Consider the following 22,950-nt stretch of genomic DNA (forward strand, 5'->3'; position numbering starts at 1 on the left):
GTATCCTCTGAAGTGCATGTCGGGGACGATATCCCTATGTAGACGTCACCTTTTCCTGAAGATACCCTCAATGGAGATGCTAGTCGTCAAGGCTTATGATACTAGAGGCCTAACCACGATCTCGGTAACAATTTACTTAATGCTAATTTATACTCTAACCATTGATCTGGCCAGGATAAGGGGATATCCCCCGAGATAGCCAGGGAATTGCAAAAAATGAAAGATATGATTTCCAATATCCCCGGGATAATCCATCCCATAGCTGAAGTTCCCGCAGGCAGCCACAGGTTATCTAGGTTCACTTGGCCTATATGCGACATGGAGATCCCCAAGAAGTTCCAGACGCCCAGCATGAAGCTATATGATGGCACTACGGATCCTGAGGAACACGTAGCTCAGTATTGAGAAAGGATGGAGATCAACCCCATCCCCATTGACATAAAAGAAGCTTGCCTATGCAAGGGATTCAGTTCAACACCGACGGGACCAGCCCTCAAATGGTTATTAAGTGTTCCTTCAAATGCTATTACTTCATTTGCTCATTTGATTAACTTATTCAATAATCAATTTTTTTGTAGTAGATCTTTTGAGAAAATGACCGGTGATTTATATAGAATTGTTCAGCATAATAATTAGGGATTACATAACTAGATTTAGCAGGGAAGCTTTGGATATCCCCAATCTCGATATGGCGGCTGCTGTTGAAGCTTTCAGATGGGATTGAAGAAGGATTCTCCTTTCTTTGACGATCTTGTCATGACTCCATGCAGGAATCTTGATGAAGTCAGAAATAGGGCGTTAAGATACATCCGGCTAGAGGATGAAAAGAAGGCTCATGGAAATCTGATTATCCCGAAGTACGAGTTTACCAACGCTAAAGATTGCTATGCATCGTCAATGAAGTTGGCTGAGAAGCCTACTCAAGCATAGCAATTACAGAAACAACCAGAGGAGATCCTGCAAGCTAAGGATCAAGATATGAAGGAAGTATCCCTGGATCCTCAGGATACCGAGATCAAAGTTTTGTTAGGATCGGGTATGTCTGAAGATATCGAACAAGGATTGGTATCCTTCTTAAAGAAAAGAGCTTCTACATTCGCCTGGAAACATGAGGATATGGCAGGTATCTCTAAATCTTTAATTACTCATAAACTTGGTATAGGTAAATCTTTTAGGCCGGTACATCAAAAGCGAAGGAAGTTTGCTCCTGAGAGAAACATTATCATACAAGAAGAAGTGCAGAAGCTACTCAAGACCAAAATGATAAGAGAGGTTCACTATCCTAGATGGTTGGCCAATCTAGTTGTGGTCCAGAAGAAGAATGGAAAGTGGAGAGTGTGTGGACTTCACAGACCTGAATAAGGCCTATCCAAAAGACCCATTTCCACCCCCACATATTGATTCAATGGTGGATGCAACTGCTGGCTACGAACTACTAACCTTTATGGATGCATCCTCAGGATTTCAACAAATTCAAATGGAGACTTCAGATCAAGAAGACACGGCCTTCATGACTCACACAGGTATATACTGTTATATTGCAATGTCTTTTGCACTAAAAATGCAGGTGCAACATACCAGAGGCTAACATGATGTTCAAAGACCAACTGGGAGACATGATAGAAGTCTACAAAGGCGACATGGTGGTAAAGTCAAGGAAGGCTGAGGATTATCTCAGAGATTTGGCAACAACATTTGACATCCTGGATGTGTATAACATGAAGTTGAATCCAGCCAACTGTCATTTTGAGGTCAAAGCAAGAAAATTCCTTGGGTACATGGTCACCAAGAGAGGAATAGAGGCAAGCCCTGAGCAGATCAAGGCCATCCTGGATATAAAATCACCAAGAAATGTCAAAGATGTCCAAAGATTGACCGGAAGAATTGCAGCTCCGAACATGTTCATTTCACGATCTTCAGAGAAGTGTAAAGACTTCTATGATATCCTGAGGAAGAACCAAAAATTTGAATGGGGAGAGAAACAAGAAAGGGCTTTGGTATTTTTGAAGGAATATTTATCCTCAGCACCACTCCTGATGAAACCAGTTGATGGTGAACCACTATCTTTGTAATTAGCCATTTCGGGAAGTGCAATAAGTGTTGTCCTAGTCAAAGTCACAAAGGTCAACAACATCCGATATATTATGTAAGTAAAAGTCTACTAAATGCTGAATCCAGGTATTCTTACCTTGAAAAGTTAATTTTTTCACTTATAATAGCTTCTACTAAATTAAGACAGTACTTTGAAACTCACATTATTCATGTAAAAACTAACTATCCTATTAAAGCTGTTTTGTGAAAACCAGAAATGTCAGGTAGGATGGCAAAGTGGGCTGTAAAACTTAGTGCATACGATATTGTGTATGAACCAAGGACAGCCATCAAATCTCAGGCGCTTGCCGACTTTGTGACTGATTTTAGCCAGGATATACTTGTAGAAGTAGAAAAAAAAGTTCAGTAGTTGGAAGTCAAGGAGAGTTTGACCTTGCATACTGAGGTGCCTCCAACATAAGAGGAACAGGTTTAGGTATCCTGCTAAAATCACAACAGGGGGACATTTACCTCTATCCATTTCTTGAGAATTTCATACTACTAATAATGAGGCTGAGTATGAGGCCTTAATAGCTGGTTGACAATTAGCTAAGGATATGAAGGTCAGGTATCTTCTAGTTTATGTTGATTTATTATTATTAGCTAACCATTTTAATGGCTTTTATGCAATACATGCAGAAAACTTAGCAAAATATTTAGAAATAGTTAAATAATTAGCTATGTGTTTCGAAACATTTGATATAGTACAGGTATCAAGAGAAAGAACGCTGAAGCAGATGCCTTAGCAAATTTAGCATCAGCTCTCAAGATACCAGATGATATCAAGATACCCATCTTGCATATCCTGGCTCCAGCAACAAAAGAGAACCACGAAGTCATGGAGACTTCAAAACCTGAAGACGATCCAGTATCCTGGACCCATCCCATAATACAGTATCTTCAAGATAACGAGATCCCAGAAGGAGAAAACCCAGAGCCTTTCGAATGAAGGTAACCCTGTATATTATCCTAAATAATGTTTTGTATAGAAAGTGACTTGCAGGTCCATACTTGAGATGCTTGGAACACCATGACGCACAAGAAGTTCTCAAAGACATACATGAAAGAGATTGTGGAAACCACACTGGGGGCAGAGCCTTAGTATCCAAGGTACTGAGGACAGGTTACTTCTGGCCAACAATGAAGAAGGATGTAATGAATTTCTCCAGAAAGTGTGATGCTTGTCAAAGATACAGCAACATCTTGCATCAGCCAGCTGAACCACTACATCCTAATATATCCCCGTCGCCATTTATGAAATGGGGAATGAATATTGTGGGAAAGCTGCCAAAGGCTCCTGGTGGAAAAGTCTTTATGCTTGCCATGACAGATTATTTCTCCAAATGGATCGAAGCTGAGTCATTTGTCCAAGTTAAATAGAAGGATGCGATCTCATTTATCAAACGCAATATCTTGACAAGATTCGGTATCCCTAAAGAGATCATTTGTGATAACGGTTCACAGTTCATAGGTAGCAGAACAACCAACTTTGTGAAAGTTGGGGAATCAAGATGGTGACTTCAACTCCAGTACACCCTCAAGCCAATGGTCAAGCAGAGTCTAGTAACAAGATCATCATCAACAATTTAAAGAAGAAATTGGAATCCAAGAAGGGAAAATGGGCTGAAGAACTACCATTCGTTCTTTGGGCTGATAGAACCACTTCAAAAAATGGAACGGGTCAAACACCTTTCTCTTTGGTGTTTGGGGCCGAAGCTGTTATCCTTACGGAAATGGTGATCCCTACAGCAAGAACCAACATCCAAGATACTGAGTCCAACAACCAAAGTCTTTCTGAAGATCTAGACACTATTGACGAGCTCAGAGATCTAGCTAAAATCAGAATGGCAGCCTATCAACAAAGAATAGCCAAGTCCTACAACAAGAACATTCGAATTCAAAGATTCCAAGTGGGAGATATGGTGTTAAGAAAGGCGTTATAGAATACCACAAACCCAGCAGATGGAAAGCTAGCTCCAAAGTGGGAAGGTCCTTATTTGATCGATTCAGAAGCAGGCAAAGGGGCCTACAGATTGGTCACTATGGAAAGTGTTCCTTTACCAAGAGCTTGGAACGCTATTCATCTCAAGGCATATTTCTGTTAGTATCCTCAACCAGTAAGCTCATATCCTTAACATTTTAGGATAAAGGTATGTTCCCTGACCAATCTTTAAATTTTTACATATTTGAACTTTATTATCTCTTTATTAAGTTTACTGACTTAAGCATCAGCCTAACACCCACCCCTCATCAAGAGTTTAGTGTTTTGCAGGTATCCTAAGGATACGTTATCTTGACAACAGTTAGAGGCTGATCACCTCCCACACGAATAAAATATCCTTGATATCTTCTAAGGTTTAAAGGTCTTCACCTTTCTCACGAATTGGGTAACACCCCGCCTGGAGCGCACATTGTTCGACTATAGTTCGAGGCAGCCGGACCAGACCAGCTGATTATTCGGTTGTTATTGTCTATAGATCGGATCCTCAAGATAAGTGGCAGACGTGTAACACATATGGTTTATAACATTTCATGATATCTAAGGTTTATAACATTTTCATGTTATCTAAGGTTTCGGCATTTTCATGTCACTCACGTTTGGGACTTTCCCCAGTTTTATCTAAGGCTTAGACATTGTCATGTTTCTCAAGTAAAGGCTTTGCCGCCAGTAAAAAGGCTTTGTCGCCAGTAAAAAGGCTTTATCGCTAGTAAATGGGCTGTATCGCTAGAATTATCTAACTTAGTTTTGACAGATCGGGGATCGGTCAAGTCGCTAAGTGTAGGGATGTTACTAAGTTGTTTTTAAATTAGCAAATTCCAAAAGCATGATGCATAAAAAGATCAACAATTGGGGACATCATGTGTAAGTTTGTTAACTTAATATCAGATGCAAATGTACACTTTTATACATAACTTTGCCTTTACATTTTATTTGAAATATGGTCTTTTTTGGCTTAATTGTGTTAAGTCTCACTTATAGAAATTTTAAACATATATTTTCTGGATATGTTATACTTAGGATATTTTGCTACATACAATCAGTTTTAAGATATGTTTTCCATATACATTGTCCTAAGATATTGTACTTTTAAAATATGAAAACGTATTTTCCGGATACATTATCCTTAAGATATATCATGATGAGAATAGACTTGTTGCGAGTGAAATATATCAAGGTAATTTTTCTAAAAAAACCAGACAAATAACACACAACGTAAAAGCCAAAAGATTGTGTCATTACTAACGGAAATTGCAGGAAATTAAGAACAATGCCCAGGCTTCGTTCTCAACAAACAGGAAGACTCTTCCACCCGGGCATTGTCAGATAAGTAAAGTTCAGGATAATATGGGCTTCGTCTTGAAAGCCAAGATCCCTCCACCCATGTTTCCCTATTATCCTAAGCATAATTGTTCAAAACAGAAATTAAAATTGTCCAACCCACTACCACAAACCATCTTAAACCACAAACAAACATTCATAAAAACTGGGCTCAGGCCTTGTCTTTATCGCCATCATTGCCCTGTTGATCCTTCACCGCCTCGCCAGTTGCCAACTTTCACCGCCTCATCAGCCACCTTATCCACCGTGCTCGGCCCCGGCACTTCCACATTCTCCCCGCTCAGCTCCGCCACGATTTTCTCCCAAGCAGCCACGTCTCAAAAGGGAGTATCCAAGACAGCATCCTTAGCCTCCTGAGCCATCCTGAGCCATTTGAGTTTCATATTCATGATGCTTGAAGATGAAGAGCAAAGAAAGAAAGAAGATTACCTGGATAATGATCGAGTGAAGATTTAAAATATTAACCAAGAGGGTTTTGACGGTTCTATGGACGATCGACACGTGTAGCTTATCCATGTGCAGAATTCAAAAATTAACAGCTGTAAAGCACTTTTACAGCCGTTAATTTTGGAGACAATTGTTAGGGCTCGGATTTTCGGTATCCTTAGCAAGCAATATGTTCAAGATATGGAATTCTCCAAGATAACGGGTACCCTAAATATATTATATAATTAACAAATTGTTCGCCGTTCTTTCTTGTTTACCAGGTCATGGGACGTTACCACGATTCCCTAAAGACTCGCACTTACAGCTGGACTACCTTAAATAAAACATGTTCAAAAAGGAAACGTGGAAATCAAACGGCTACCTTAAATAGAACGTGTTCAAAAAACGTGGAAACCAGACAGCTAATTGGAAGGAGTCAATTATCTCCGGAAAAATAGGAATTATTGTTAGCTAATTATTTGTATAAATAGAGCTCATTTGGATCATAACACACACACTCTTAGCACTTGAGACTTAGCAGTACTCACTCTCTGTAATCACGATCCAATTAACTCCACCACTTGTAATCGATTTTTGTTAGTAATAAACTGGTGGTGATAGTTTTCACCACCCGGGGTTTTTTTTCTTGTTATCCTCAGGATAACATGTTTTTTCCTCGCAACAAATCTATGTGTTCTAGCAGTTTTACATTCATTTCAAGCAACCACCAAGTCTCATTCACTAATTTGGTTGTAAAATCACATTTGCTAATTTTTGATCAAAACAAAAATGTTGAAGTGATTTATACCAGGTGCCAATAAAGTATCATCTAAGGTGTTAATAGTGTCGGTTTGATGAGTTAACAGGTTGAAGTATTTCGGGTTTACAGGTTGATGGGTTAAGTATGTGAACTTATCTATTCGTGTTTGTTTATTTAGTTAACCGGATGGAATTCTTTGTGTATGCTCGTTCATTTATTAAACGAGCAAACATAAACAAACTTTCTGTTGAACAGTTTATGAATAGTTCATCAAATATTCTGTTCGTTTACAACCCCATTAATAATAGTTTATATTATTTTTTTATATAACATCCTTAATTTTACCGTTTTTTTTTAACAGCAAATTTTAAACACATAAGATCACACTAACAAATAAATCGTTGTTTTGCTTAACTTATTAATCCAAAAGAAATCCACAACTGGAAAAATTTTCTGGCTACCGATGGACCAACCAGTGTTTAGTTGATTTTATGGTTTATTTGGAGGGAAAAATTCCCAAAATAGCCCATTTTAAAGAAAGAAGTCCCAAAATAGCCCTTTTTTCTCAAAATCTTTTATAATTTGGACTGTCAAGACACATTGGGAATAGATAAAATAAAGACGAGATTTTGAAAGAAAGTCGGGTAAAAGACGAGATTTGGGGAAATAATGTCTGTAAAGTCCAAATTATTTGTAATCTTGGAGCAAAAGTTCAAATTTTTCAAAAACTTTTTTACTCAAAAAAACCGTCTTGAGAGACTGTATTATTATGTTTCCTACCTTTCACGTCCATATTTTTAAATTCTTGGAAAAATATATTTTTTACAATTATACCCCTAAACCACCATCACCCACTTGAACCACTACCGCCACCACTACCGCACCCATCACCGCCGTCACCCCCACCCCATCACCACCACTGGTTATTAAAAGCCACCACTACTGCACCCATCACCGTCGTCGCCCCCACCCCATCACCACCACCGGTTATTAAAAGTGGAATGAAGTTCTCATATGCATACCTACTTCACATCACCACTGCACCCATAGATGAAGTATAAGTGGAATTAAAAGTGCTTGGAAAAATCAATAGATGTGTGCATTAAAAGTACTCTCCGGAAAGATGATGGTGGCGAACGGTTATTGTTTTCCGGAGTGGGTGCAGCGGTGGTGGTGATGGGGTGGGGGCGACGGTGGTGATGGGTGCGGTAGTGGCGGCGGTAGTGGTGGTGGTTCAAGGTGGTGGTGGTGATTCAAGTGGGTGATGGTGGTTTAGGGGTATAATTGTAAAAAATATATTTTTCTAAGAATTTAAAAATATGGACGTGAAAGGTAGGAAACATAATAATACAGTCTCTCAAGACGGTTTTTTTGAGTAAAAAAGTTTTTGAAAAATTTGAACTTTTGTTCCAAGATTACAAATAATTTGGACTTTACCGACATTATTTCCCCAAATCTCGTCTTTTACCTGACTTTTTTTCAAAATCTCGTCTTTATTTTTATATTTTCTCAATGCTTCTTGACAGTCTAAATTATAAAAGATTTTAAGAAAAAAAAAATATTTTGATACTTCTCCCTTTAAAATAGACTATTTTAAGAATTTTCTTTTTATTTGAAGCCCTGGATTGTCGACTCACTTTTATGAAGACAATGCCCATCAGTGCCGTACACGTGCGGGTCTAGGGATAGAGACAACTCTCTTATGTTTCACTAGGGCCCACTGTCTCAAACATTGCCTTTGCCTTCCCATGTTTTAACCAAATGAAACGTCTAGAATATAATAAAAACACATTTAATTTTAAAGTGAATTACATAATAAAATTATGGAAGTAGGATTTTACTATCTAAATTTCAAAAATAATAGTCATCTTTAAAACACTATGAGAAGTATCAGAAACAATAGTTGATTGACATGTTAAGTGGAGACCAAAAGTAAAATGGTATAAAAGTAATTGTACATTTTTTTCTCTCCACATACAAGTTGTATGTCAATTACTTCATCATTTTAAAACGTTTATAACTTTCTCATATGATATTAGTTTTCAGAACAAAAATCACTATAATAACAAACGTTTTTTTATCTTTAATATGAGTATGACTTTGTTATATAAAAATTTTCAAAAAAATTTACGTCATTGTATCTTTCTATTTGTTATTGTGTTTCGTCATTGTGTCTTTCAAATCATCATTGTGTAATGCTAATAATATGGTTGTGTAATAATAATACGTAAATATAATGATAAAATAACAACAAATTATCTAATACATAAAACACAATGATGAATACATGTTACACAATTACATGAAACGTAATGCACAATGATGAATACATATAACACAATGACCAATACATATAACACAATGACCTGAAACGTAAAACACAATGGTGAATACATGTAACACAATGACCTGAAACGTAAAACACAATGGAAATTGCATATTACACAATGATAAGAACGTAATAGACAATAACTAAAACACAATAATTAGTAGTAAGACAAATGATGAGCACAAAGACACAATGACAAACAAAAAGACACAATGACGTAATCTTTGTTTTAATTGCTATCTTTAATATGAGTATCAATTGATAAAACAATGACGAAAATTTATAACACAATGCATAGAAAACCCTAATTAAACCATAATGAACATCAACCAATAACACAATATAAAAAGTCCACTAATTTTTTTTTTCTATTTTTATATAACAATATGATACTCATATTAAAGATAAAAAAACGCTTGCTATTATGGTGAATTTTTCTTTTTAAATAATGTTGCATGAAAAAGTTATGAACGTTTTAAAATGGTGGAGTAATTGACATGTGCCTTGCATGTGGAACGAGAAAGTCAACAAAAGTGGGTTATTACCTTTACGCCCTTCTCATCAATTATTTTTTTAAATTAATCTCCATCATTCAAATATAAGATCAATGGATTAGATTCCTTCTCACCATTCTCATTTTTGTTGTACTTTGTATTTTAACTTTACCCAAATTATAAATCTCAAAATCCTTTAAACTATTATTTTATAGTTTTATATCTATTTTTGTTGACCACATGATGTAACAGTAACCAATAGAGTTGGTGGCCCGTTGAGTTGTCCTGGGTGCAAGTCTCTTAATAACAGAGATGTTTCGCTAAAAGAAATATAAATATATGATATACCAGTTATGTGATGGCAGGAAACTTATGAACAAAGTTTAAGGATGTATATGATTAGAATATTATTTAAATAGGCAAATACCATTCTATGTTTAAGCTAGAATGAAAATTGGTTAAGTAAAAAGTGGGGGTACTTATAATCATATAAATCATAATAGTGTTGTTTAATCTAATAAAAAAAGCCGAGAATTTATTATTGCCACTAGTAATGATTTGAATAAAAAAATATAATAAAAAAGTATATAGATCTTTAATTATCTTCTTCTTACATTGAATTAGAGACACAACATGTCATAAATTATTTGGTGTAATATGATTGAGGCTCCACTGAAAAGGAAAATTAAATATGAGATAACGACATATGTTTGTACAATTTTCATTCTAGGTAAGATAGATAAGTCAATTAAACAACATTTCAGAATCATTTATATTTATACAACCATTATTATTATTATTATTATTATTTATTTTAAATTTAATAGGGCAATATTAAGGTATTTGTGAATTGTCTTTCAAGTAAAAGATTATAAGTAAGATGTTATTATATATTTAAAAGGTATGTCACATAAAAAGATTTATTAATAAAATAGGTACATATGCATTTTGCCTGAAAAATACTTAAGGAATATTGAAATGCTTCTAGGAAACTAAAAGGCTTATTGTTTGAGTAGGGTCCAACAGGGAAAAGTCCCATGTGATTTGGGTTATAAATTTTAGTCACAACTACTAAAATATTTAGATAATAATAAAGTATTGTAATCAAATGAATATAGTAATGATAGTACAAAAACCAATGCATCACCCTTAGGCCTAACAATGATTAAAATTTTAATATAATGTTAATATAGAAAATCATTATATAATTGAGTAAAATATATGTTTGTAGAAAATCACACGTTTTTCATCTCTCCTTCACATCAGCGTCAACCACAATAAGCAACCACTTTCAAGCGGCTCATGAGCGTCCTCCACATTAGCGTCAGCCACAGTGAGCAACCACTTTCAAGCGGCTCACTAACGTCCTCCACGGTTGAGCGTTGGAGGTGCTAAAAAATAGTGTTTGTGCCAAAAAAAAGTCTAGAAAAGAAATAAAAAACAAAAGGACAAGTTTCAACACAATGCTAAAAACAGCAAAGAGAACACCATAAACATTAAACAACAATGCATATTCATATACTAAGAACACCACCATCCTAAAATGTTTGGTTCCTTCTGTTTGTTTACATAGAAACAAAACTAAACATTACAATACAAGTACTCAAATGACAAAAAAAAAACCACCTAAAAACAAAGTGTTATTACACCACAATCATCTTCCAAGCCTCCCTTCAATCTTTCAACATCTCCAAGCCGAAGCCGAAACGAGCTCCCGATGTTGCCAGCAAAGCACAAGCGCCGATTGCCTCCTTTCGATATGAAATCCCCGAATCGGCGTCCTCTTAATCACACACAAAGCTTGACTTTCCGTGAAATTGCTAAATGTCAACGGTGAAAAACCGCTTGACACAAACTGTGACCGCCAATGCTGAGTCTTTTCGGGGAAAGAAAACCGTCCAGTTATTATCTTTTCGACACTCGGTTGGATCAAGAACCGTTCAATCTTTTGTGACGAGTCGGGGTTCATGTTCACAGCATCAAGTGACTCAAGCAGGTTCGAGACAGACTGAAGGGCGTGAATTAGATGGTTCGGGAAGGGCAAATCCGTCCTTTCACACCCTCGATCAACCGAAACCACAATCTTCGGCGAAAGATTCTTAACAAAACGGAGAACCAACGGTAACGGGATTTGGTAGTTGGAAACCGTGCTGATCGGGAGATTAACAGCCACGGCTTCATTATCAGAGCCACGAAAGGGCAAAGACCACGAAACCGAAGCGAGAACATCAATGCTAACTATCTCAAAGTCAAACCCGATGTTCAATTCAGTAGCGAAATGAACCAAATTGTCACGGGTCAACCCGAGCTGGACATGATCATTTCCGGGCGAGGCAAAAGTAGTGATTTTTAAAAATGGGATTCTATTATTATTATGATTACTACTTCTTAATGCAAGTTCTTGCATAAAAGAAGCCCATTGATCACCAAACCTAATGTCAAAGTCAACTACATGAACCCGTTCGAACCCGTCTAACACTTCAAGTAAAGCTTGATTACAAGTGAAATTAGTAAACTGAACTAATGGTGACACCTCTGAGAATGACTTATAAGCACCAATTTTGAAAATTAAATTAAAAGGTGACACAATTGGGTTCATATTATTAATAACCGAATGTAACAACAACTGTAAACCTTCCTTGAAGTAAAATGCAGCCCGTTCGAACGGCTTACCGATCGGAGAAAGCTGATGATTGAGCCGCGCCAATATTGACTGCGCGAGTTTCGGATTCTCACCTGAATAAATCGACTCGGATGCCCTGAAAAGCTGATCAATAACCCCTTGTTCTTGTTCATCAAATGTTGCCACTTTCTTCACTTGATAGCTCTGCATTGGGAAGTTGTACTGTGTGCTTCCCGAGTTGTACCTTTTAGGGTTTGGTTCATAAAAACCTGGGTTCGGGTTAATTAGCAAGTGGGGTTTTACATCCAGCTGGCGGTGGTCGGAAAACATGACGGCGGACGGCGGCGGAGCCGCCGGCGAAACAGAAAACAATCCATTTTTGTCGGCGGGGTCAAACCCAAGAAACCCTTGGTCTCCGGTGGCGCCGTCGTGCGCCGCCGTAGCGCCGCCGTGGAAGAGTTTGTTTAAATTTAAACCCATTGATGGGTCTTCAACATCACCCATAATCCAGCGGAGAACGGACTGTTCTTGGCCGGGTTCTGATAACACAGTCTCCCAATCCTCCATCTCATCGCATTTTTCGTCGCCGGAGATGTTTAAAACATTTTCCGGCGGCGGCGCCACCGCACCACCGCCGCCGCCTGTTGACGTGGTAGTTGGTGGGCTTGGGCTGCTTATGATGCTGACGTTATCCAGCACAGACTTTGGTTCTTCAAAGTATTTATTAATATTATTATTATTAGTCACCAAATCTTGAAAATGTACAACTTTATTAGCACAAGGTACACCTTTCATCTAACTCCGGCCACCGGAAGCTGACACCGGAGTTTCAAGAAAACAAAACCCTCATTAAAGATTGGATTTTTATGTGAAAAAAAATGCTAGAAATTGGGTTTTTGGGTGTGAAAATGAAAACCCATTTCAGCAAATATAATCTTTTTTTTAAGGGAAAAAAATATTAAACATAAAAATAAATATTGTTTTGATTTGTGTTTGTGTTGTGTGTGATGGCAAGGTGAGTTGAGTTACTTCTATTTTGTGCCATGGATGCGTGCAACATAAAAAAGTGGTAAAGTTACTCTGTACATAGTGGGGCCCACACTAGTCTCTTGATTTTTTTGAATAAGTTTGTGAAATGGTCCTTGTAATATAAGGTTATGTACAGGTTTAGATCATTTTGTAACGGCGGATTTCTTTGTGTGTTATGTTGTCGTACTTAAGACAAATTATGTTGTCTTAATTAGGGTTGCAAACGAGTCGAGTCGAGCCGAGCTCGAGCTCGGCTCATTTGTCTTACACAGAGCTCGAGCTCGGCTCGATTCGAGCTCTATTTTCAAAGCTCGAGCTCGGCTCGTGAGTAGATTTTTAAGCTCGAGCTCGGCTCGTTTACTATATAATTATAATTATTTTTATATAGTTTTTTTTCTATTATAACTTTATGTATAAAATAATATATATTATTTAGTTATTTCTATTTATTTTTTTTATAACACTTATATATTAATTAATAATTATTAAATATATATATTTTAAAAAATTATAAAAATGACAGGCACATTTAGGCTCGGGAGCCGGCTCGAGTTCGATAAGTGAAGCTCGGGCTCGAGCTCGTTTATTAAACGAGCTTATTTTTAGGCTCGAGTTCAGGCTCGGGCTCAATTAAGCTCGGCTCGATCGAGCTTTTTAACGAGCCTATCTCGAGTAGCTCGTGAGTAGCTCAGCTCATTTGCACCCCTAGTTTTAATCAGATCCACGTTGGTTTTAAAGTTTGGCTTAGGCTTCCCACAGGAAACCATACTGCCTCTCACATAAAGGACACGCTGATGGGTTTAGCGACCAAATTTAACTAGATTAGTGAATTTGGGTATAATTGCTAGTGAAATGAAACCACGGGTGCGAAAATCGTAAATTTGAAACTATTGGACTAAAACCGTAGATTTGGACAAACCAAAAGGATGAAATCCGCAGTTTACTCTTTTATATATGTTTTTGAAACGACGAATTTCTTTGTGTGTTATGTCATCGTGCTTTTGACAAACTATGCTGTCTTAACCGGATCCACGTTGGTTTCAAATTTTGGCTTGGGTTTTCACCGAGAAACCATACTACTAGTTGCAGGTCGTTATGGCATCACAAGAACATAGCTTTCTAGTGTAACACATAGTGAGACGAAAACTCGGGTGTGCTTGAGATTCAAACTGATAACCTCGTAAGGTCTAGTTTAAATTCTTCATTGTCTTAATCAATCAAAAGTGACTTTAGTGAGAATTGAACGGATCGAACTTGTGTCTATACTGATAAGTTTAAGTCTCCTGTCAATAGGTCATAAGTAGAGGATTGATAATTTGCCAAAGAAATGACTTAACGTTGTTTACATCAAGATTTATACGATGTTATTTGGTATTTGGCAATATATATATATATATATATATACATATATATATATATATATATATATATATATATATATATATTTGCTTGACTTTGGTAATATAAATAAAGTTTTTGTCAACCTGTCTCATGAGGCATGTGAAAAAAATATTATGTAACACAATATTTATTTATAAACGTTGATTGATGCTAATAAAATTAAATAATTGTATCCGGTTAAGTAGAATTTATAGAGAGTAGAATAAATGTAACATTTTCTTTTTACCTCGTGAGATAGAAATGTTACTCAGAATACAACTTATGATCTTAAAAATGTGACTAAAACAAAATAAGAACGAATGAACTAAACAAAACAAGTTTATATCTATATTTAAAACATTAGATCACTAAAATAAAGAATACTATGATTTTATTTAATGACCAAGGAAACCAATGTTTATTTAAGCTATATGGTTGGATATAAATATGGGTCATATTCGTACTTGAAGTTATTAGAAATCAATAACTTCACATGTAAGTTGGAACAGAAACATTATGGACGTTCTCCGAACAACTTTCTTAATAATTGACCATAAGATTTTTTTATTTCGTATGAGATTTTGTTTTTGACATCGCGAGAGTATATTACAAGACATATAATCAGTTGTAACAAATGTTTGTATCACATGCTTTTTTTGTTTTTTTTAAATAAAATGGTCTAGTTTTATTTATGATCTCATGTTTACCATTTTGATTGATTGTTAATTTGCTATAGTGTAATATAGTCCATTTTATAGTATACCGGTCCACTTTTGTTTAGTAGGGAAACACGCTTTTATTCATATTATCTTATCTGACTATACTAATAAAAGAAAATGTTGAAGTTTAGATGTCAAGCCTACATTTCTTCTCATTCCTAATCTCTTATCTCATTCATTCTAACTATCCATGGGTCATGGATCAAAACCATTTTGTCAATTGGGTTATAACATAGTGTGAATTTGATTTATTATTGAGTTAAGTGTCATTTTCATACATGAGATTTGACCAACTATACAATTTTAGTACATTTTTTAATTCTTGCAAATAAGCACCCGACGTTTCCAAAATCATACTATTTTAATACTTTTCGTTAACCTTTTGTTTTTTCCATTAACTCAAGAACAAAATAGTTTTTTTTTTCCTCATTTACTTAACCCTTTGGTCAAAAATAAATGAGCCGAACTACTTAAAAATAACAAACCGAACCACTTTTTTTTAACAAAAATACATGAACCGAACCACCTTTTTAGCAAAATAATAAACGTACAGGACTACTTTTTTAAGAAAAATAAACGAACCAAACCACATTTTTAACAAGAATAAACGAACCGAGCTACTTGAAAAAAATACAAACGGAACCACATTTTTTTATAAAAAATAAACGAACTAAACCACTTTTTTAACAAAAAAATAAACGAACAATGGCACTTAACTCTTCATTATTTAAATGTTTGTAAATGTCATCTTTATATTCGCCTTTAAAAAAAGTTAATACTAAATAGAATCAATTATTGGGTTGGTGATTGTTTTTCAGCATTGTAGAAAAAATAGATATTTAGGTCTGCATTTATATTTGGAGATTATGCTCTAGAATATTGTCTACACACATTAATCATCATCTTTTAAATATTGTTACACGAGAAATTACATTGAATTCGTATTTTTTTATTAAACGCATTGTACACGGATTTCATAAGTCGTGAATTGAAATAAAAATATAATTCATAAGTTTTACTTTGTACATTAAATTAATTCATAAGTAGTTTTTAAGAATAACAATTGAAATAACGACCTTATTTATTTTTATCATTTGACAAATCCCGTGTAATACACGGGTTTAAAAGCTACTATTTCATATATCCTTACACAAGGTTTTAATTTATACGTTTCAATCTTTCTTGTTATTGGATACTTGTTCGATAACAATACCTCATTGACTTCCACTAACATTAGTTCCATTTCAAGATCACTTTCCTAAAGGAGTTTCATAACCATGAATTTTAAAATAACCGACCATTTGTTTAAGGAATTGTGTTAAACATGCTAAAAACTTTTCAGCATGCTTAACATAGTATTGCAAACCAACAACAAAAGTTGACTTTATCACCACAACGCCGGTCGTATATAGTGAACACCAATACAAGCGCGCTACTATGATCGAGACATGACACGCACCATGGGGGGAACATCATTACTAATTAATTCATAGTTTATCGTCACGTCAACTCAGTTTCAATAGTTTGTGTTGTATACACATTACACATACACATAAACGTCTCTTTGTGGCCCATTGCAACTATACAAAACCATTCATGCAAGTGGTATAGATGTTAATGAAAGTGATTTTATCTGTGGGCTCAATTGGTTATATGTATTGTCACTTTCTTTAAACTTCAAACAACTAAAAGAGTTGGTAAACGAAGACATAGGACATAATTGGAAAAAACTAAAATTAAGGAATTTAAATAGTCAAATCTAATAACAATAGAATTATTTGTATTCATGTCTAAATGATTAGAGGCTAACAAGAATTGTATATTTATGAATGGAAAGATTAATGACACATTCAACACGAAGAACACGGTGATAAAACCCTACTTAAAGAAGCTTGCTGACGCGGTAGAAGAAGAATACAAGTACTCGCACAACCACAACACTCGGGTACTCACACGTGCCAAAAAGTTACATGTATAGTCCCTATAGGAGTATAGGACTATCGTAACATCTCAGATTTTTCGAAATTGTATTCGTTGCGTATAACCCGACCCGGAAATATTTTGGATCACTATTATTAATCAAAAACCAAATAATTATGAATATTTAAGTTTTTAATAATTCACTTGAAGCCCTTGTACTTTAAATAGTGTTTAAATCTTATTTATATTATCAAAAGTTCATAAAAATGCTCAAAGACCAAAATACAGGGACTAAATGTGACAACATGTGAAACTTATCCCCCATACCCTCGGGAGCGCCGCGCGACGGCTAGCCTACCTGCTGGCCTCGTAGTGCGGTGGCCCCACTGCACCCAATCTTGGTTCGTCTTCGTACGTTAACTCGTTTAGGTATAAAATCGTTTATTTTAGGCATAGAATTAAGGACCAAGTAATCATAATATAACTAACACACAACTCTTAATTCGTTTTCCTTTGTCCAACATCAGATCTTTATGAATCTTTTGGTGATTCTTTCCTTAAAACGTATTTACTTGCTTAAACGGGCCTAATTAATTTGTTTTATGTTTTTCAATATAAACAACCATTAAACATATGTTGTAAACATTAATCAAACCCTAAAGAACATCCTCCAGACGTCACCTACCTCTGCTCATTCTCAAAACCTTCGGTTTTTGCTTATTGGTTGAAGATACGTTCATAACCGGTTGACTTTGCATACGTATGGATCTTTGACTCATCGTTTCTCCTTGTTCTTTCACTTTCCGGGTAAGTTGTAAACTGTAAAATCGTTCATACATATTCCCTAGTTAATAACCTTCAATCAATTTCAGTGATTGAAGGGTGTTGACTAGTCAATTGCTTCAAAACTCGATAAAGGGTAAAACAGTCAACAACTTTGACTTCTCGTTTTCTCATACTTCTGGTCGGATTCAATGTTCGGTCCAGAAGACTTTTCTTCTCGTAATTAAATTTTAAGGGTTCTGACCAAAACCCGACTCCCGAATCGAAGTTCAGATTCTGGTCAGACTCGACTCGTTTAACATTAAAATCAACATAACTAGAGTTCTACTCATCCGTTTGGATTGATTTCAGTGGCATTAAGTTCGTTTTTATTTATATTTTCATATCATAAAGTTTCAGGTTCTGATTAGTTATCTCGTTTGACGCGTATTGGACGACTCACTTATCCGTTTACTCGTTTATTCTTAATTATATTCACTTGCCTTCCATCTAAGGTGAGTTTTATCATTCCCCTATTTTACTCGATTTTCTAAATGTTTTGGGGACATATGCGTATATAATAATATATATACATATCTATATATACATACATATCAAAATAGCAAACGTGTAATTGTGTGTGATTAATCAAATCTACTTGTTATGTGCTTATGTGTTATTGTATTGATTCGCTTGACATATCCCCTTGGAGAGGGTTCTCATTCTCATTGACCATCGACCGATTCGCTTGGCAACGGTCTTATTCTCATTATTTGCTCATAGTTAACTTACTGGCGCCCGATTCGCTTGGCAATGGTTTAATCGACAACTTATCTGCTTATGGTTTGATTTCATTACCGTATTTATTACGTTTTGCTTATTTATCATATTAACATTATTTTGGTGTCAAAACTTGGTGGTAAACTCACTCAACATATTTGTTGACAAAAACTCCATTTTCTACGCATATGCAGGTTGCCTGAATATTGAAGTTGGAAACGTAGACAAGACCTTAGGATATAATCAAGATAATCGTTATATGAACTCATATTTGTGTATTTGAATTATTTTGTATATTTGGATAATATGTGTAATATTTGTAAATAATTAATTAGATATTGTCATTATATTTATGATAGTATCTTCGAGCTGTAAGCAATCGGATCACGCCCCGGCATTTCCGCCTTAGGTTGGGGTGTGACAACTATACTATCACTATTGTAACTAATGGTCTAATAAACATAGTATACTGTAACGACACAGGATACTCGATTTGACCTCAGTACGCTAGAAATGATCATAAAGAAAAACATTTCCCTGACTCAAATACAATCCTCATGTGATTTTAATACCCATTTCATTTGCAATGTTCAATTTCAAGTGTGAAGTGTTTTAAACGTTAAATGAAAATATTGTCAAGTTGAAGTCATTCTCTTAAAAATTGCCAAAAATGTATCAACTTACAATCATCCTACAACATAAAAACGTCAAAGGTTATCTTGGTCAACTTACAATCACCGTCCATTAAATTGTATGTATATATAATATTTTGTTTCATTGTTATACACAATGATACAAATGATTAATGTACCATCGACCAACATATGAATAATTTGCTTTTAAAATACTACGTACGAAAGTTTTTAGCTAGTTCTATATATTAATATCAATAAGGTGGTGTTCATAAGTTAGTCACATGATGATGAATCAATAATTTCATTTTAACGCGTTGAAAAGAAACATTTAAATTATTAACTAACAAACAATAAATTACAACTAAAACGTATAAACACATATCTTATGTTTAATCCTAAATTAATTACATATTAACATATTAAAATAAAATACTACTCAAATGATTATGGACTTTATATTGCGCAATATTTTTCATAATTCTTGGTCTAATAATTCTATCCATTGGCGTTGAACACAATAAAAAATTGTTATAATATTTTATTTATTATTATTATTTTTTATCACCAAAATCTTTGTATGTTACTCTATAAGATTTGTTTTTTAATCGACCAACATTGATAATGTTGTTTGGGTCATAGTCTTACAATACAATGCACCTCTCTCCATTTTTAAAGGTCAACCTTTTAAGTTACAGTTAGTTAAATAGTTATATTGAATTTATAAATAATAATCATCATAATATTTGTTAAGGTTGCAACTTCAGGAAAGAAAAACAGTGGTTTTTTCACATCCTGTAATAGGATTGAACAAAAAAGTTTTTTATTATAATCAATAAATAGAAACATCGGAGGTAATTACAATTTCGTATTGCTTCATACTTTTATCTCATCACAATGCCTTATTTGTCTTGCTTTAATATCAAAACTAGGATATTAAAGTGAAAAAATAATACACGGGTTGCTAAAAAGTGAAATGAAAAAATAATATGCATATTAACATATCTTATGGATTAATTCATATAATATAAATAATTTACTAAAATACATAGATTATTAATAATAATTGTATTTGCATAATAAAATGAAAGGTTGTGAATTTATACTAATTAAGAAAAAAAGAAGACTAACATCAATTAATTCTAGTTAAGTTGGTAAGCATAAACATTTTAAACGTAAAATATTGAGTTCAATTTCCACCAACAACATATTTTTTATTTTATCATTCATGAAGGAAAATTTGTAAAAATGAAAACTTGTACACTTGGAGCCTATGTGTAGGATCTAATTGAATGACAAATGAAAAAATCGTGTTGCTTTAATATATATGTAGATGTAGATTTAAGGTGTTTTGTTATCTCAAGTTTAAGTAGTTTTAAGAGCAACTCAAATCCATAGTAGGTGCTCAAAAGTGTTCAATCTAACTACATAATGTTGTATTTATTGGGGTCATTTGCTTAACCCTAACACGAACCATATATTTAATTATTTGTGTATTTTCTAACAGAATTTTTTTGAACAAAATGTATTCAATGCTTGGATGGTACTTTTTTTAAACATATTGGAGTGACTAATTTTGTTTGAACCCAATGATCCAAAGTTACGAAAGTCATGAGGACGGTGAAGGTAAAAAGGCGGATAACTCATATATTAATCTGTCTATATACTCGGTAAATTTTTTGAACATTTTGGCTGAAATTGTAAACCAAACCGAACCAAAAACAGAGTAAACTGAAACTGTAAACCTAACTAAAACTAAAAAAAACTGAATTTGTATGTTGATAACAGGTTCAATTGACGAATGACAAATCAAACGCCACGTCAACTCGATTCACCTGAAGACTGCACTCGCTTAATTGGCAAGCACCGTTAAAAGGTGAGAATTATAATACGTCTACTTTAGAATTCCGGGTTTTATTTCTTTTTGAGTCAACTTTAAATTGTTATCTAAAATGGGGACGAGTGGCTCAAACAGACCAAAACTGTTAATGATGCTCAAATTGTTAAAACCGTGCGGTGCCATTTTGCATGAATTTGCTATGCACAAATCTGCATTTTGGTTATGAAGGGCAAAGTATTAGTTCTGCGTTTTGTCGAAGTATTTTGGTCAAAAATGTCAAAGCATTTTGATAGAAGTTCCAGGGAAAGTCACAAAATCTAGAGAACACATGTAAGCCAGTTTTGACTTTACCTTAATGGCTTAATTGTATACGCTAGTTACAATGGTTGTTTCATCAGGGGGTCCATTTTTTATTCACACAAGGCCCTTAAGAGTCCATGTTCTCTCATAAACGGCCCTGCCTGGTTTAACTAACGTTCATTAAAAGCTAAGACCATAATAAATGATCATGACCAAAATAAAAGCAAACCACCTAATATCTAGCTTCAAATCAATGATCATTAGTTACATCTCATCCACTCAAATCAATCTTTATGTAACTAGGATAATAACCCGTGTGAAAAACATATCAACAAACAATATAAAATATAAACTACGTATTCAGTCAACATAAATATTTGACATAAGCTTTTTACACTTAGATGTTACAAAAGATGTTAAACTATATCTATAACATAAAAAGAAAATACTTTATAAATAAACAATACAATGAATAAGAAATAATATAACATAAATAAACCATTAAACCTGAAAAAAATAAAAAACACATATTAGTAAAAGATTTTGTAATATTAATCGAAAACTAAGTTTACAAATACATACTAGCTTTAAACTGTATCACATTAAGTTTCCGAAAATCTCTTTGTCAATAGCTTTATTTAATTTTTTTTAGTGTTCCTAATTGTTCTAAAGAACGTTTTTTTCTTTTTTCTTTTAGGGTGTTTTTTTATAAATAATTTTCAGATATATCTATATTTTTATAGCACTTTTCATGTCATTTTTTAATAAATAAATAAATAAAACTTAAAGAACATTCGGTTTGATCACCATTTACCGGCACCTTCTTCTTTCCTCAAGAGTAAATTAAATCATTGACAATGTGGTTATTAATCAGAATAAATAAACTTAATTATGGAGTTAATTGCATTAATTTAAATAAATAGATTTAATTGTCGAATTAATTGAATTAAATTGGAATGCTTATTTTAATTTAGTGGATTAAAAATAATTGTGAATATGTGAAAATTATTGATATGAAAATGTGATTATATGAAATCTTATGTGGATAGGCTAGAATAAGGACACGTGGAGAGAATCATCTTGCTTTAATATATTATTAAGATGTATAACACCTCTTGTCTCTTCACTTCACATAACCTTTGGCCGACCACCAAGATTTCAAACGGTTGGTTGTTATGGCGCAGATGTTTCGGGTCGGTCAAATGAGTCAACTGTGGCCAAGGACAGCCGAGGATGGTCAAATTAAACAAACGGACGAGTGGTAAGTAACAACAACTCACCTACAACCGTTTATATGTTTAATAAAATGGTGAACGGAAATCTTGGTTAAGGTGTTTAAACACAAGAGTTTTCTTGTAACTTTGTTAGTAAAACTTAGAAATCATATACTTTGTTAATAATATCATTTCCTATATAAAGATGGCTTTTAAAACTTTATATTTTGACAAAATATAAAGATACTTTTTTTTTTAATATGTTTTGTGGTTTTGTTAATTGGGAGTGAATACCGTGCTTATCAGCTTAT

The 22,950-nt window shown here is 34.3% G+C and overlaps 1 pseudogene; it reads right to left on the minus strand.

Moving 5' to 3' along the window:
- Nucleotides 1-11,000: 11,000 nt before the first annotated feature.
- On the minus strand, nucleotides 11,001-12,858 carry LOC143557789 (scarecrow-like protein 6 pseudogene; annotated as a pseudogene).
- Nucleotides 12,859-22,950: the final 10,092 nt, after the last annotated feature.

This window comes from Bidens hawaiensis, unplaced genomic scaffold (genome assembly GCF_021521415.1).
Source record: "Bidens hawaiensis isolate Kalapana, Puna unplaced genomic scaffold, B.hawaiensis_p1.1 tig00019187_1, whole genome shotgun sequence".
NCBI classification, from domain to species: Eukaryota; Viridiplantae; Streptophyta; class Magnoliopsida; order Asterales; family Asteraceae; genus Bidens; species Bidens hawaiensis.